This window comes from Manacus candei, unplaced genomic scaffold (genome assembly GCF_025592945.1).
Source record: "Manacus candei isolate 608988 ecotype Guabito, Panama unplaced genomic scaffold, ASM2559294v1 h1tg000007l, whole genome shotgun sequence".
NCBI lineage: Eukaryota > Metazoa > Chordata > Aves > Passeriformes > Pipridae > Manacus > Manacus candei.
Window position 1 is genome coordinate 8790010 of NW_026138055.1, and position 13669 is coordinate 8803678.

Here is a 13669-nt window from a genome sequence, read left to right on the forward strand (position 1 = left end):
CACATCCTCATAGGAAGGGGCCTGTGACACGACCCCCTGCAGTTCTTGGCTTTGCTGCCGAGCCTCAGGTCGTGTTTGAAGAGGAGTCTCCTGAAAATATCTTTAGATTCCAGTGCCAGCCTGGTTATTCAGATATCCAGAGCCACGGAGTCTTGCATAGAAATGACTTGTTAAGGACTCCCTTGAAACAGGTTGTTTTCCCACTCTGTTCCAATGGCAACCACGGGCTGTTTCCAGCATCTCCTCTGTTCCAGCTCCCTGCCAAGAGCAGCCCTTTGCTCAGCTATCTCCCACTGACCTAAATTCACACAGGCAGCCTTCTTGCTTTCATCACTGTCCTCCACCCTAAAAAGGACTCCAAGCCTGAAATCCTTGTCTCCTACACTGTTTCCCCCAGCCATGGGCCCCCAAACAGCTCCTGAAGGTCAGTGCTGAGCCTGCTGCACACGACGCCAGCGCAATAAATGTCGTGCAGCCCAAATTATGTCCTGGGGGAAGCCTGTGCAGCCTCCTGGCCTTGTGCAGACTGCACAGCTGTCAGGTTTGCAACTCGCCACCTTCTCCCTAAGATATGCAAAAGGGAAGGAGAATTCAATGGTATCGATGTTGCAGCTCCTGGAGTCAGCAGATCTGCCTGGGAGCACAGCCTGGGATTAGAGCTGTCGATGAGGATCGTGGCACGGTGGCACAGCTGGTCAATAATAGCATTGTTTGTCCTTCAGGTGACCTCTCTGCTACTTCCAGGGTTATTATTCACCCTGGAGTTTTTCACAGGAGCGATGGATCAGCTGAGGAGAGTCCCTGCTGCTGTGTTTGGCACAAAATTAGGGAAGACAGGCTGTCCTGAATCCAGAAGTACAACAAGCTACATCCATATGTAACACACCTGAACCAAGGGCATCCTGCACATCACGATGTACTGGTTGGATATAGGAGCAGTGAGGAAGCCACAAATCAGCACACCTCTCTCTCCCCTTCTTTCCCAGAAACACAGGAATTCTCTGCCCTTCTCCCTGGATATATCCACACCAACCTGATGACACAACCCAGAGTCTGAGTGTATTATTTCGTCCTTGACTCTCATTAACAAACACCTTCAGTGTCAAAACTCATCATCCCGTGGTATCCTTTGGGAATCACCTGCCAGGGCTGCCACAATGAACTGAATTGTGCAGTGGTCTCAGTCAGTGGGTGCAGCTCCCACGCTCCCCTGCATTTTACACCCAGGAGCAGAGCATCCTCCTGGCTTGCAGACACCTGCAAGGCAATTAACCCTTCCAGTCTGGCACCAGATGGGCCAAGATGTTCTGATTACCCAGCATTTACAACCTGCACACCCGAATATGTTTGCAGACACCTCATAAAGCACAGGCTCGTTACTGCAGCCCATTAACACGCGTGCCAGACATTTTAATGGGCAAAAATCCCCCGTGAAACACTGATTTTCTCCTCCACTTCCAGGGAAAACCTCACCATGAACTAGGAGACACTTTCCAGGGCTTTTTTTTTCCGCCCACCAGTCAGGTCAAGCCTCATTTGCCTGATTTCACAGCAGCCTTTATGAGTAACCCCGACATGTGCCGGGGCAGGTCCCTCATCCACCCTCCTCGCTCATCCCACACCTCCAACGAGGCTGGAACAGCCTTGGAGACCATTTCCACTCCTGATCCTGCAGCACAGGACACCCTTGGTGTGGATTCCTCACAGCCCTGAGCAGGTCCAAGATATAACTTCACCGCTCAGGCTACTGGAAGTGGGATATGGATACAATTTACCACCTCAGACAAAAGGAGCTGGAGCAACACTTCTCCCAGAACAAGAGTTAAGCCAAGGATGCCTGTATTTCTAGGACAACGCTGTCCAAGCAGGTAGAGTGAATGCTGTGCCCCTCTGGAGGCAGTTTTAGGTCCACATCAGGCACTGCAGAAAGTTTTATTCTTGAAATATTAAGGTACTCACTGTACAGGGTGACCAGCTGGAAAACTGGAATCTGTTCCTCTTCTGTAGCCAGCTCCCTACTCATCTGTCTGGAGCCTGTTAGAGAGGAAAAAGGGTTTTAACTATGGACAAAGCGACAAAAAAAGATTTTGAAGCATTTTTAAAATTTAAGGGAAAAAAAATAATAAAAAAAAAATCAAGAAGTAGGCCAGGTAGGGAATGCAAAACAGAGAGAAACACACACCCCCCTCAGCTCTGAGGTCAAGAACTGAAAGAGCTCACAAAGCTCACAGCAAGGTCTCTCCAGCAAATGCTGTGATGCTTAAAAACAACCGTGGCACCCGCTGCCTCTGGAGGCTCCCGAGGTCAGCCCTGGCCCAGCCCAGGAGAAAAGCAAGATATTCATGTGTGAGAGCAGCAGCAAGAGCTCCACAAAGCCAGTTACTAGAGAGCCAGTGAATCCCAGCTCCTGGTGGCACATCCTGGTCACTGATGCAGGGCTACACAAATGTTAGTGCAGACACGGCGCTGGAGGGTTCCGTGGGCTGTGGTCTGCCAGGCACCACAGAAGTTCCCTTTAATAGATTTGTTGTTTCAACACACTTTATCCCCTTAATAAGGAGCCACTGAAGTTGTGCTTAAACCCATTTTGATTAAGGGAAAGATTATCCATAGAATTGCCAGACGTGCATGTTGGTTATACATCAAACACAGACCAATTGTGCTTCGGGGAGACATTAAATCCCCGTTCAATTAATAGAGACACCTCTTAAAATGAGCATTAAATAATTCCCTACAATGTAGCCAGACAACTGGTTACTTCAGGAAATTGGAACAGAAATGATTTCCCATCTCCCCACCAACAAAATCCCAATCAAAACTTGCCCTTAAAACAAGAGGTCAGTAGGGAGGGATGGGGGGCAGGAATGTAACTACCTCAGTGCTATTGTGTGCTTATATTAAAGGCTCCTCATCAGAAAATTAAATGAAATAGATGCCTTTCATGTTTATCAATAACAGAGCTAATGGTTTTTATGTAAATGCCACTACTTTCAGCCAGATCTGCCAGAGAGTGAAGCCACAGAGCCCCATCTCCCCTCAAAAGCGACTCCCTTCAGGCAGCCAATCTAAATGCAAATTACAATCAAACCAAGAGTTTTCTGGATGATACTGAACACATAAAACCAGGGGCAAAGCAGAGATATTGGAGAACAACCCTCCTCTTCTGGAAAAACCTGCTGATCTCACAACGCTGTTCCATCCTGAACATATAGAAAAATTAAAATATAATTTGGTTCTCATTTACGGTCATTTTATTTATTTGTACAGTAAGAGGGAACCACCTTCTTCCCTTCTATTGCCCTGGGTGTTAAAAAAGGAGGAGAATGTTCTTCTACCAAGCTATAGAGAGAATCACCTCTCAGGGATGTTTCAAACTGCCACAGGTTGCCCAGAGAAGCTGTGGCTGCTCCATCCCTGGAAGTGTCCAAGGCCAGGTTGGACAGGGCTTGGAGCAACCTGGGATAGTGGAAGGTGTCCCTGCCCATGGCAGGGGGTGGAACTGGATGATTTTTAAGGTCCCTTCCAATCCAAACCATTCCATGATTCACCCACAACAGGAGCATCCCCTCAGCAAGGACATTAAATCAGAGAGATACTGAAGCCCTAATTGGATTTGGCAGAACAAACAGCACTTCCACATTTTTAGGGGGAAATTTCTCCCTCGAATACAGTTGTTGGGGGAAGAAGGTGCTGGTTATTAGGTGGCAGAGATACAAAACTGTTGTCAGCCCAAGGAGCACCGTTCCTGCAGCACAAAAGCTTTTTGAATAACACTTAAATCCGACCCCTACCTGGAGCACAGATCCAGTCAGGACTTTGCCAGAAAAGAACTAATATTACAACCACGCTGCCCAGCAAGTAGAATGCACAGAGGAGAAACTAATGATTAAAACAGAGGGCAAAAGAGCTGAAAACCCAACCCTGGCACAAGTCTGCCAGTGAGTCTCAGCAGGGACTTGCTGTAACTACCACAAAACTCCCATCCCCAAGAGGGGCACATGTCCTTGGAGGGATGCAGCTAATTACCACCAGAGCTGTGTACAATCTCGTTACACGGGTGAGGAGCTGAGCACTTGGTGTGTTTGGAAAGCTACAGGAATATTCATAGAGCAGAACCTCCTTAATTAACATTAATAACCGAGAGCCCACTCGGGCAAACGGCTGGATTTTGGGAATTAGCCAGAGAGGGAACAGGCAAAGCTGGGAAACCACAGGGACAACAGGGCCCAGCAGGCGCCTGGCTCACTCCTTGGGATATCTACAATTAAATAATTTATCCTTGTGCCCCTGTGTCCACGAGGGAATGTGCAGCCTGTAAATAAAGCACCTCCTGTTATGCAAGGCTTTGCTAAGTCTGAAAGTTTGACTGCCCGTGAAAAGAGGTCATTTAATTAAAAACCACAACCTTGACTACCCTCCCTCTCAGAAACTCTTCACGTGGGCCCGGCATTTCAGAAAACTCATCCACTTCTTTGTCATCTGTTCTGTCTTACTTCATCGTTAAGCAATTACTCACAGATCTATTGTTTTATACACAAAACACTGGTTTGCAGTGCTTGTTCACAGTTTGGAGTTGCTAAGGCTGCCTTCTCCTGCTTCTCTTCCTTCTCAAGCCTGGTGAGGCAAGTCTTGGTGTCCTCTCTAGCAAAAGGAGACTGGGGTTCCAACTCCGGGTTTGTCACCACACCGACCACGGGATCAACCTGTGAGCAGTGAGAAAGGGAAAAGGCCCTTCCAAAACAAGCACAACTTCTCTTTTTTTTTTTTTTTTTTCCCCCAATGCAGACATCTCCCAGCACAATCCCACGAACAGCTGTCCTGGCAGGAGCAGCCAGGAGTGTTCCTGGCAGCTCTGGGAGACCACTCCACCCGGAGCGGGTGCTGGTGCCACTCGGGATTTCACACCCGGCCACCACCACGTGCGAGAGGAGTCTTGATTTCACAACCCTGCTCCGACTTCAGCTGTCAAACCGCAGCCGCAGCTGCTGCACGAGGCACTTTGCAAACCAGAGCTGTTCCTGCAGGAAAAATATTTCCTCCCCAAACACCCGAAACTGGAGACCGTGCATCCGTACACCAGTGCCCGACCCTGACCCCTGGCTATGCCAAGCAGTGGGTGCCAACAATATAAAAAGTTTTTCTCCTCTGGGTGGCAAAACAACTTCCAACGATCACTTTGAAAATTTTACCATTTTGCAAACATTTTTCCCTTTGCAAACTGCTCCCTGTCTCCTGTTCTCCCCTGCACAATTCACGATCGCGCTGAACTTACACGATTTTTATGTTTTTCTCCTCTCCAAAACGCTTTGCATCCTCACACACAGCCTGTGACTCCCCGGCTACAGCACAGCGTTTTCACTTTGCAAGAGTTCAGGTTTAAGCACAGCAAATCGCTCTCTTAAACTGCCTTTTCTCATTTCCCTTTGTGAGAGGCTTCACTCGATGATGGATGTGTAGAAATGCAAAGCAGAAGTCCCCACAAAAAGCAGCCAGGGTGTGAGGTGGTTTTGTCTCATAAAAAAAAAAAAAAAGAGAGGCAGGGATGACTTACGCCTCATTAAAGAGCTCCAGTCTGCATTTTTATTAGATATATTTAGACACCAACGGGTTTAAAAAAAAATAAATTAAAAGCAGTTATATTGTTAACATATGGCCCCGGATCAGTCACACGGATACAAAGGAAAACGGGCACAGCAGATCCTCCAAACACAGGCATGGAAATCATTTCAGTGGGGCACATGACCTATAAAATTTCAAGCAACACCAAACCACACAAAGGTGTGACTGAATTTACTGCAGAATTACTGCAGGGCTGTGGCTTGTCCCCAGACTGTGCATATCACAGATGCTACTGGAGACACAAAGAGGGAGGAGAGTAATTCCTGCTCGACCCTAATGAAAAAGTCATGCTGGTTTTATTTTCCAGTGGAGAAAGTGAGGCATGGAAGAGGAATATTCTGCCTAAATTCATGTGCTGTCACAAATAAAACCAAGACAACATCCCAGCCATCAGCCCCCCTCACTACCAAGTGTCTTCTACAACACTTCATCCTCTCCATCCTGCAAGAAACGGGCAGCTCCGAGGCAAAACTTATTTCAAAATCAAATGTAACTCTGGCCTGCACAGAGCACCAATTACTAATGTAAATGATACCTCCTGAGCCCGATGGAACAATAAATGATGGCCAATCACACAGGCACTGAACGAAACAGGGTGGCACGCCCAGAGCAAGCATGTCTTGCAACCACTAAACACGCGTTTCTGTGCTGTACGTGGGCAGCTACTGCTGTCCGGGATATTTTAACAGCACAAACTGCACTGGGGAAAAAAAAACAACAACAAACAAAACGAAACATCACCACAACACAAAAAACCCCGAGTACATTCCTCCTCATCGAGAGCCAGAACATGGGAAACAAGCGATATAATTATTTCCGCTGGAGAAGGAAAATAAACCCAAGAACACACAAAGGGAGAGAAACAAACCTCCAAAAGCTGATTTGTAAAATAGTTCAGGGCTCCTGTGCTGGGCTACGACCTCCCAGCACAAAAAAACTCTACAGATAAGCCAAACTGAGGGTGATGAACACCTCAAAGCACCCCCTCCTCTGTCCCCATCCCCACTCCAGCACAGCTTTGGGATGTTTTCCCAGAGCCTGCCGAGTGGGTGCCCTAAATCCTGCACATCCTTCAGCCCGTGGCCACGTTTCCATTTGCCTAAAGTGACCCTTCCTGCTGAGACTCTGGCACAAGAAACAAAGAGAAACATTTTCCTGCCTTTTGCATCGAGAACCAAACGCTTCAAACCCCACCAGTGACTGCTGGTCCCACCTGCCCAGAGCTGCTCACCCACGAGAGGCAGACCATCCCTCCATCCCAGGAGGATGCATCCAGGGCAGATCCCCCAGCTGGGATAGTGCTGGTCCCCAAATCCTTGAAGGCTGGAAGCAAAGAAACCTTCAGCAGGAGCAGGACCAGGCTCCAACCTCACTGTGGTTCCTCCAGAAGCACGGCCCGGACACACTCGCTCTTCACGGACAAGTATAAAAGCACTTTAAGGAGAGCTTTTTTTCCCTCCCTTCACTTTGTTTTAAACGGCTGAAGAATTTCCTCTGTGAATGCTCCCAATTGTGGCTCACGCTGAGTTATTTTTAAAAGCACAGAACCAGATTCTCAAGCCCCTGAATGAGGAAATGCAAAGCTTTTATTAAGCCATAATAGCCCAGACAATGGTCACAATTTCCCAAGGGTCTGAACACGGCAGCTGACAATGAGCTTTATTCCTCCACAAAACCCCCTTCACGGGCTCGGAGGGTTTGCTTTGTATGATCCGGGCTCGAGTTTGGGAGTTAAAACTCAAAGCTCTGTGGTCGTTTTCAGTGGGATTTCCTCCACCAGAGCACGTCTGATCAGAGACACCAAAATCACTGGGAGAAGACCCTTTGCACCATCTCATTCCCTCCTTTGCTAGCACAGTAAAACCCACATTGATACCAGGACTTCATCCTGGCTGGCTGGAGCTTTCCCTTTGTGGATGGATCCCAGCTGACAAACTGGCCAACCTTCCCAGGGTCAGGAGAGAAACAAAGCCCTTCAGATTTCTTCACTGATATTTGAACTGATTATCACACTTCAAACCTCAGACCTGCCAGCACAGGGTATAATCAGATCCAGTGCCCACAGATCCAGTGCCCACATCAGCTCTTCCTCCTTCCAAGAAGGAGGAAGTTGCAACTACAAGGAGCTGGTACAGTGTCCAAAAGCACCCAGCACCCAAGGTTTGGCCTTGGATAGGCCAATTCCCACTGAGAAATGTGATTCCCATCACACCTGAACCGGCTGCTCTGGCTCTCTTTGCAGGCAGCAAAAGCAGCAGGCACTGCTGGAGCACAGAAAACTGGATTGGTTCAGGTTCTGCTTAGGACAAGGTGAACTGTGCTGCAAAAATAGCTGGTTTTCACCGTAGAGAAAGAAAAAAAATGAAACAACTTTGCAAGCAATTAGATCTGTAGAAATAAGTCCCAACATAAATGTATCCTGCTCTAAATGCTGCCCTTCCAGAAAAGAAGCCACCACCATAAATCCGTGAGTTCTTCAGATCAAAACAAGTCTATTTCTACCCTCCTGTCATGTCTCCTCTCCCCTGTCCCCGCTGAGACAACAAACCTCACAAACAAGAACTGAGCTCAGATTCAATCTCGGCACTTCCCAAACTGGTCTGCCACGCAACCAGGAGACAGACCACAGGAACTCCTCCTTCCAGAGTACCACAGCTTCGAGGGATTGCAAAAACCTTTCCTAATCTGCAGATCTGCCACTCTGTAACCAAGAGAGTTTATGTGCCCAAAAGGAGGGAACACTTCAAAACCCCTTCACAAACACCTGCAAAGCTCCTGCTGCTCCCTCGCCACACCTGAGCCACCCCAGGTGAAATCTGTGTCTGCTGTATCTTCCCCCTCACAAGGTACAGGCACTGCAAAATGGTTTCAAAACTCACTACAGCTTCCTGAAGGACAGAAGGAAAAGGTGTTTAGAGGATTTAATTAAAATCATGCTTCATTCCCTTCCCTTTCCAACCCTGCCTGTAAAATCAGCCGGAATGCAACAGCCTCTTATTACCTTTTGTCTTTTTTACCTTAAACTTCAAGGACTGTTGACCCACTTTAATCCCTTATTTTGGCTTAAAATGCTACTGAAGAGTAATTGATAATCTGCCTGTCTGTAAAACAGCAGTGTCCAGAGAAGTCTGCAGAAAATGGGTGCACTCAGAAACTGAGGATGCCAAACACACCCCCCAGATATCGCCACTCAGAGAATTCACAGCAGCACTTTTTGTGCTGCAACATCTGTAAAATCAAAGCACATTATTTTCCACCCTCATAATCAAGAGGTTTGCTAGATTATATTATGCAGAGATCTGTCTGATCATGACAGACAGGGCTGTTGAACCTCCTGCAGCTGCCTGAAACACGCTCCGGTGAAGAGCTCACTCGTGACACCCCACAGTGAGAGCGGCCCCTCCAGAGCTCACTTCTAATTAGGAAAACTCTCGGTGTGACAGGGAAAGAGCCCCTCAGAGCCAGAGGAGTGGCCACAGGTGACAAATGTGCACAACAGCAGCCTCTGCTTGGCAGAGGAGCTGCAGACTGCAGGCAGGGAGGCTGGAACATCGTCAGGAGGACAGACAGCACAGCTTCAAAAGGCAGCTCTGACAGCGAGTCAATTAACAAGCTGCATTTGCAAGGCCAGACTCCAAAATGCTCCTCATCATCCAATCATCCAACCCATGCTTAAAGTCACACCATTATCACACGGAATTGGATATCAGCTGGCTGAACTAATCCCAGCCAGATGCTAAAACTGCCAGCAAATAGGTCAGTGGTGGATCCCACACCACCCAGGGCCCTCCAACGGGGAGCTGTCACACACCACCACTCCTGCACCCCTGACAAGGCTCTGAGAGGTTCCAGTTGCCAAAGGACACTTTATTTTGTGGTGCAGGGCAAGGGAAGGCCCAGAAGCTTTTCCATTGCTACCTTTTCAAAGCATGTTATGCAACAGGTAATATTAACTCGCACACATTGTAGGAGCAAAAATGCCCTTGGGCATTAATAACAATTCCAGGTTACTATAATAGGAATAGAAATGAGATTGTGGAGATTTTATTGTACAACTCTGCAAATTACTCAAATCAGGCAAAAAGGTACAAGGTTAAATTAAGGCTCTGCCTGTGAGAGAACACACAGCAAATTAAATACAGCTGTTCGCTTTCCCATGCATTATCCCAGTCATCTGTTAACCTATGGAAGATCCAGGAATGTACCTCAAAAAGCATGTGCCAAGGGTAAATTATTCCAGGGACTTTCCAGAGAGAGTGGTGACAGACTCAGGACTGTATCCTCCACTGCCATCAATGACCTTTACAGTAACACAATAAATATTTCAGCATATAATGAATCTGCTGCATTACATTTGCTCTCCGGGCCACTGAGGATCAGCCAGGAGCAGATCGATGGGAGGCACAAAGCTCCCATAAACCCTAAAGCCACAACAGAGATCTCCCTTCCTGCAGCAAAAACTTGGGGGGTGGAGAGAAAAAAAGGTGTTTTCAGAAAAAAAACAACTCCTAAGCTCAGCATTTACATTAACTTCCACCAGACTCCCTGTTCCAACAATGAGATCCCTGCAGTCACCCAGGCAGGACTGGCCCTGAAGCTGCATCTTTATTGTCTGGAATCCCAAAATTCCCTTATGCCAGCAACAAACCTCTCAAAAATAATCTCAAACCCCCTCAGGTTTCCCAGGAGTGTGAAGGACTGAGCCCCAGGAAAGGAGATGCCAAAACAGACACCCTTATCCCTGCAGAGGGTGAGCACACGAAGCCAGCAGATACTGTGCCAAAACCTCAACCAGCCAAATTGTCTTTTTTTTTTTTTTTGGATCTCATTTTCAACAGATTTAGAAAAATTATCCCAGGGGTATGGCAACGGACCAGAAGGCAGGAGATCATTTCATGGCATCTGTAACAGCACCCAGTTAACAACAGCTACTCAATTCTTGTCTTATGACCTCACTCATTAAGTAGGAAGAGTTTTTATCACCCTCAAATAATATCTTTACAAACACTCCCCCCTCTATGTCTCCACCAAGTCTTTCCTTACTGCCATATAAGCCCGAGGCTTCTCTTTCCTCTCCTTGAGATGGAGTCAAGGTAAGTTCTTCATTTCCTCTACCATCTGCAATAATACTGCCTAAACACCCGTGCCAAACAAGCTGGAATTAGACCATTAATTTCAGCTTAGTCAGCTCACCCTACAGACTAAGTCAATATTTGACAGATATTTAGCAAGGACTACAATTTATTTAAATTCAGGATGAGAGTCAGCAGGACACGCTGCTTGGGGGGAAACATGAGATAACCACAGGCTGCTTTAGGAGACCTCCTAAAGGGGTAGAGGGATAGAGGGACCACTGTCTCCTGAGATCAGCCCTCCAAACCAGGGAGGCTTCCTGAGAAACAACCAGTGAACAACACTGAGAGTGAGAACATGTCAGCTTTCAGAGGGAGGGCTGCTAAGGCAAGCAAACAAAAGGCTCGTTGTGTGCAGCCCACGGCTTCTCAACACATCCCATCCCTGCTGGGGATGGGGCAGGGCAGCCCCATCCAAGCAGCTCCAGCTAAACCCAGTCTCCATGGCCAAAGCAGCCCTTCAGAGAAGTCCGTGTTTGCTGGTACCTTCCCAGCTGCTCCAGGGCTGGCACAGACCAGGGAAACTCTGAGGACAAGGATTTATGTGCAAACAGTGCCAAAGAGGAAGGAGTCAAATCAGCAGAGCGTGAGGAATAGAATCATAATAAATAGATCAAGCACAACTTCACCACAAACTGCAACTCACCCACTACTCAAGTTTTGAACCACGGGATAAAACAACCCATCGGTTGCAGGGCGGTCCCTGAGCTTCCCACCCCTTACACAATTTTCCTAAGCTCCCGAAATCCAGCTGCCTCCAACCAGCACATCCCAGCAGGTCTCCGTGCCGTGAGTCAGCGCCGTCTCCCACAGATGGGATCTCTCCCCCCCCAGTGCCTGTTTTCCAGAGCAGCAGCTCCAGACCGGGAGCGGCGTCAGCACAACTCACCCTCGGAGCTTTCTGCCGGCTCGGTTTAGAGGAAGAAAAACTGCTGAAGCCACCCTGAATGCCAGGCTGGTGGATGACACCCCCCAAGAAACAGGTTTACCCCAGACTGTGTCAGCTTTTCACACGAAGCTGCTCCAAGTTAGAGGATGGAAGTTTTTTGCTTCTCAGTGTAAAAAGCCGAAGATGGAAGCGATTCCTTAAAGTGTCACTTCAATTCCTCATGTCACACCTTCCTCCAGCACCACAGGCAGGTACTAAAGCCTCGGGATCTCTCCAACCCTGTTGCATGTGCTGGTTCATCCTGCTGGCTGGCAAAGCCCTTTGCTTACAAGAGCCCTGGGAAACGGTGCCAAAACTGAAGATTAAATGAATAGGTCAGTGAAAAATCCCAATAAACAGCCCATCCTGGGGAGGAGGGGGAGGAGTGTTGATCCAAACCTCCCTCTTACACAACCAGCCAGAGTCAGTCCCTGCCTGTCAGCAGATCCGAACCTTTACACGGGTCAGAGCTGCCCTGAGCAGAGAAAAGCCCATAAAAAGCCAAAATTACGAGTGAGAAAACGAAGTATTCCTCGTTTTGGACAGAACTGGCAGGGAGAGGAGAGTTCAAACACCAGTAAACAGTCCACGTGAGGCCAAACCAGCTGCAGAAAGCGGAGCCTCCCACCCAGCAGCGCCCCGGGGACCTCGCTGGGAGTGAATCCCGCCCGAGCAAAGGAAGGTGCAGCAAAGCCACCAGCTCCAAATTCAGAATAAACCCCGTCTTGCAGTGCTGCAGCTCATCAAAGGGCTGGTTTGTGATTTTAATTCAGTCGCAAAGTTAAAACTTAAGAACAAAAAGATACATATCGAGGTTTATGGGAGCACGAGGTTTACAGCGAGGTTTTCCCTCGCCCCTGGACTTGGCTACGGGAGCTGGAGAAAACCGCGGACACACAAACGTACCCTGCATTTGAAAGCACAAAGAACAAAGCTCTGGTGGATGTGGGAAATTAGAAAGCCTGACAGATTTCACCCTGGTTTATCCCCTGGCAAATTAGCTACTGTTTAAACATGGAGCTCGGGCATTACATCATCTGTTTGCAGGGGATTTTTTTTTATATATATATTTTTTTTTTAAAAGCTAAACCATTCTCGTGTTCACAGCTTGAGGAACATTGTTCACTCCAAACGGACTCAACTAAATGAAGGGGTGGGTCAAACTTTTTTGCAGGGAAGCACACACCTAAACTGCTTTGCAAGTTCAAACAGCAAGAGATCTTATCTGGAATTTAGCAGGAAACACGAAGTGCCCCTCAGGTTTGTCTATTCAGATTCGGGGATGAAAAAAAAACCCCACTTTTTCAAGTTGGGATGTGCAAAACCAGCCTGATTATGGGGCTGACATCACACAGGCTCCTGCTCACCCAGCTCCAGGTCAGTGTGGATTTAAGGAGATGTGGCCGGATCCCATTTGATTCCTTCACTCTTTTGTGACTTATGCAAATAACTCCAGCATTTCAGTCCTTCGGGATACTTTAAGGGATCAGAGTGAGAGGAAGGGAAACAGCCTCAGGTGCAAACTGAGCTCCTGGAGGGACTTTCGGCGTCTGTTCACTTGTTCCAGCTCGGACACTGATTTTGGAGGCTGATTTTCCCTCGAGAGGCTCAGAGCTCCATCAGTGCAGTTCTCTCCAAACTTGGCAGAACCTGAATTTTGCAGCACCTGCTCCTTGGTGAGGGTTTCACAGAGTTCTCTTTGGTGTGTTTGAAGGACCAGGTTCTCACAGCCCCTCCAAGAGCAGCTCCAGACAACCCCCGGTGCAAGGGGCTCTCCCACAGAAACTCTTCCCAGCGCCGAGTTGATGGGAGAGATTTCCCACAATCTGTTTTTCTGACCCTCAGCTCTCAAGAGTTGTCAGATTTTGGAGAGGAAGGAGGAAGAGTGGCAGGGTTTTGGAAGGGTGAAAGGAAGAACCATCAGTCTCATCCACAGAAAAGCAGGTTTCACACACAGTTTGTGTGGAGTGAGGCCCTCAGATGTTGGGGA

At 48.0% G+C, this 13669-nt stretch overlaps 1 protein-coding gene across 2 annotated transcripts in view; it reads right to left on the bottom strand.

Annotated features, from left to right (window-relative positions):
* Positions 1–13669, bottom strand: part of EXTL3 (exostosin like glycosyltransferase 3) — a 130734-nt gene that overhangs the window by 87809 nt on the left and 29256 nt on the right. For both annotated transcript variants that reach the window (XM_051811988.1, XM_051811980.1), the window contains exon 2: positions 1960–2034. The gene's annotated coding sequence lies outside the window, so the exon portion shown is untranslated. The remainder of the gene's footprint in view (positions 1–1959; positions 2035–13669) is intronic.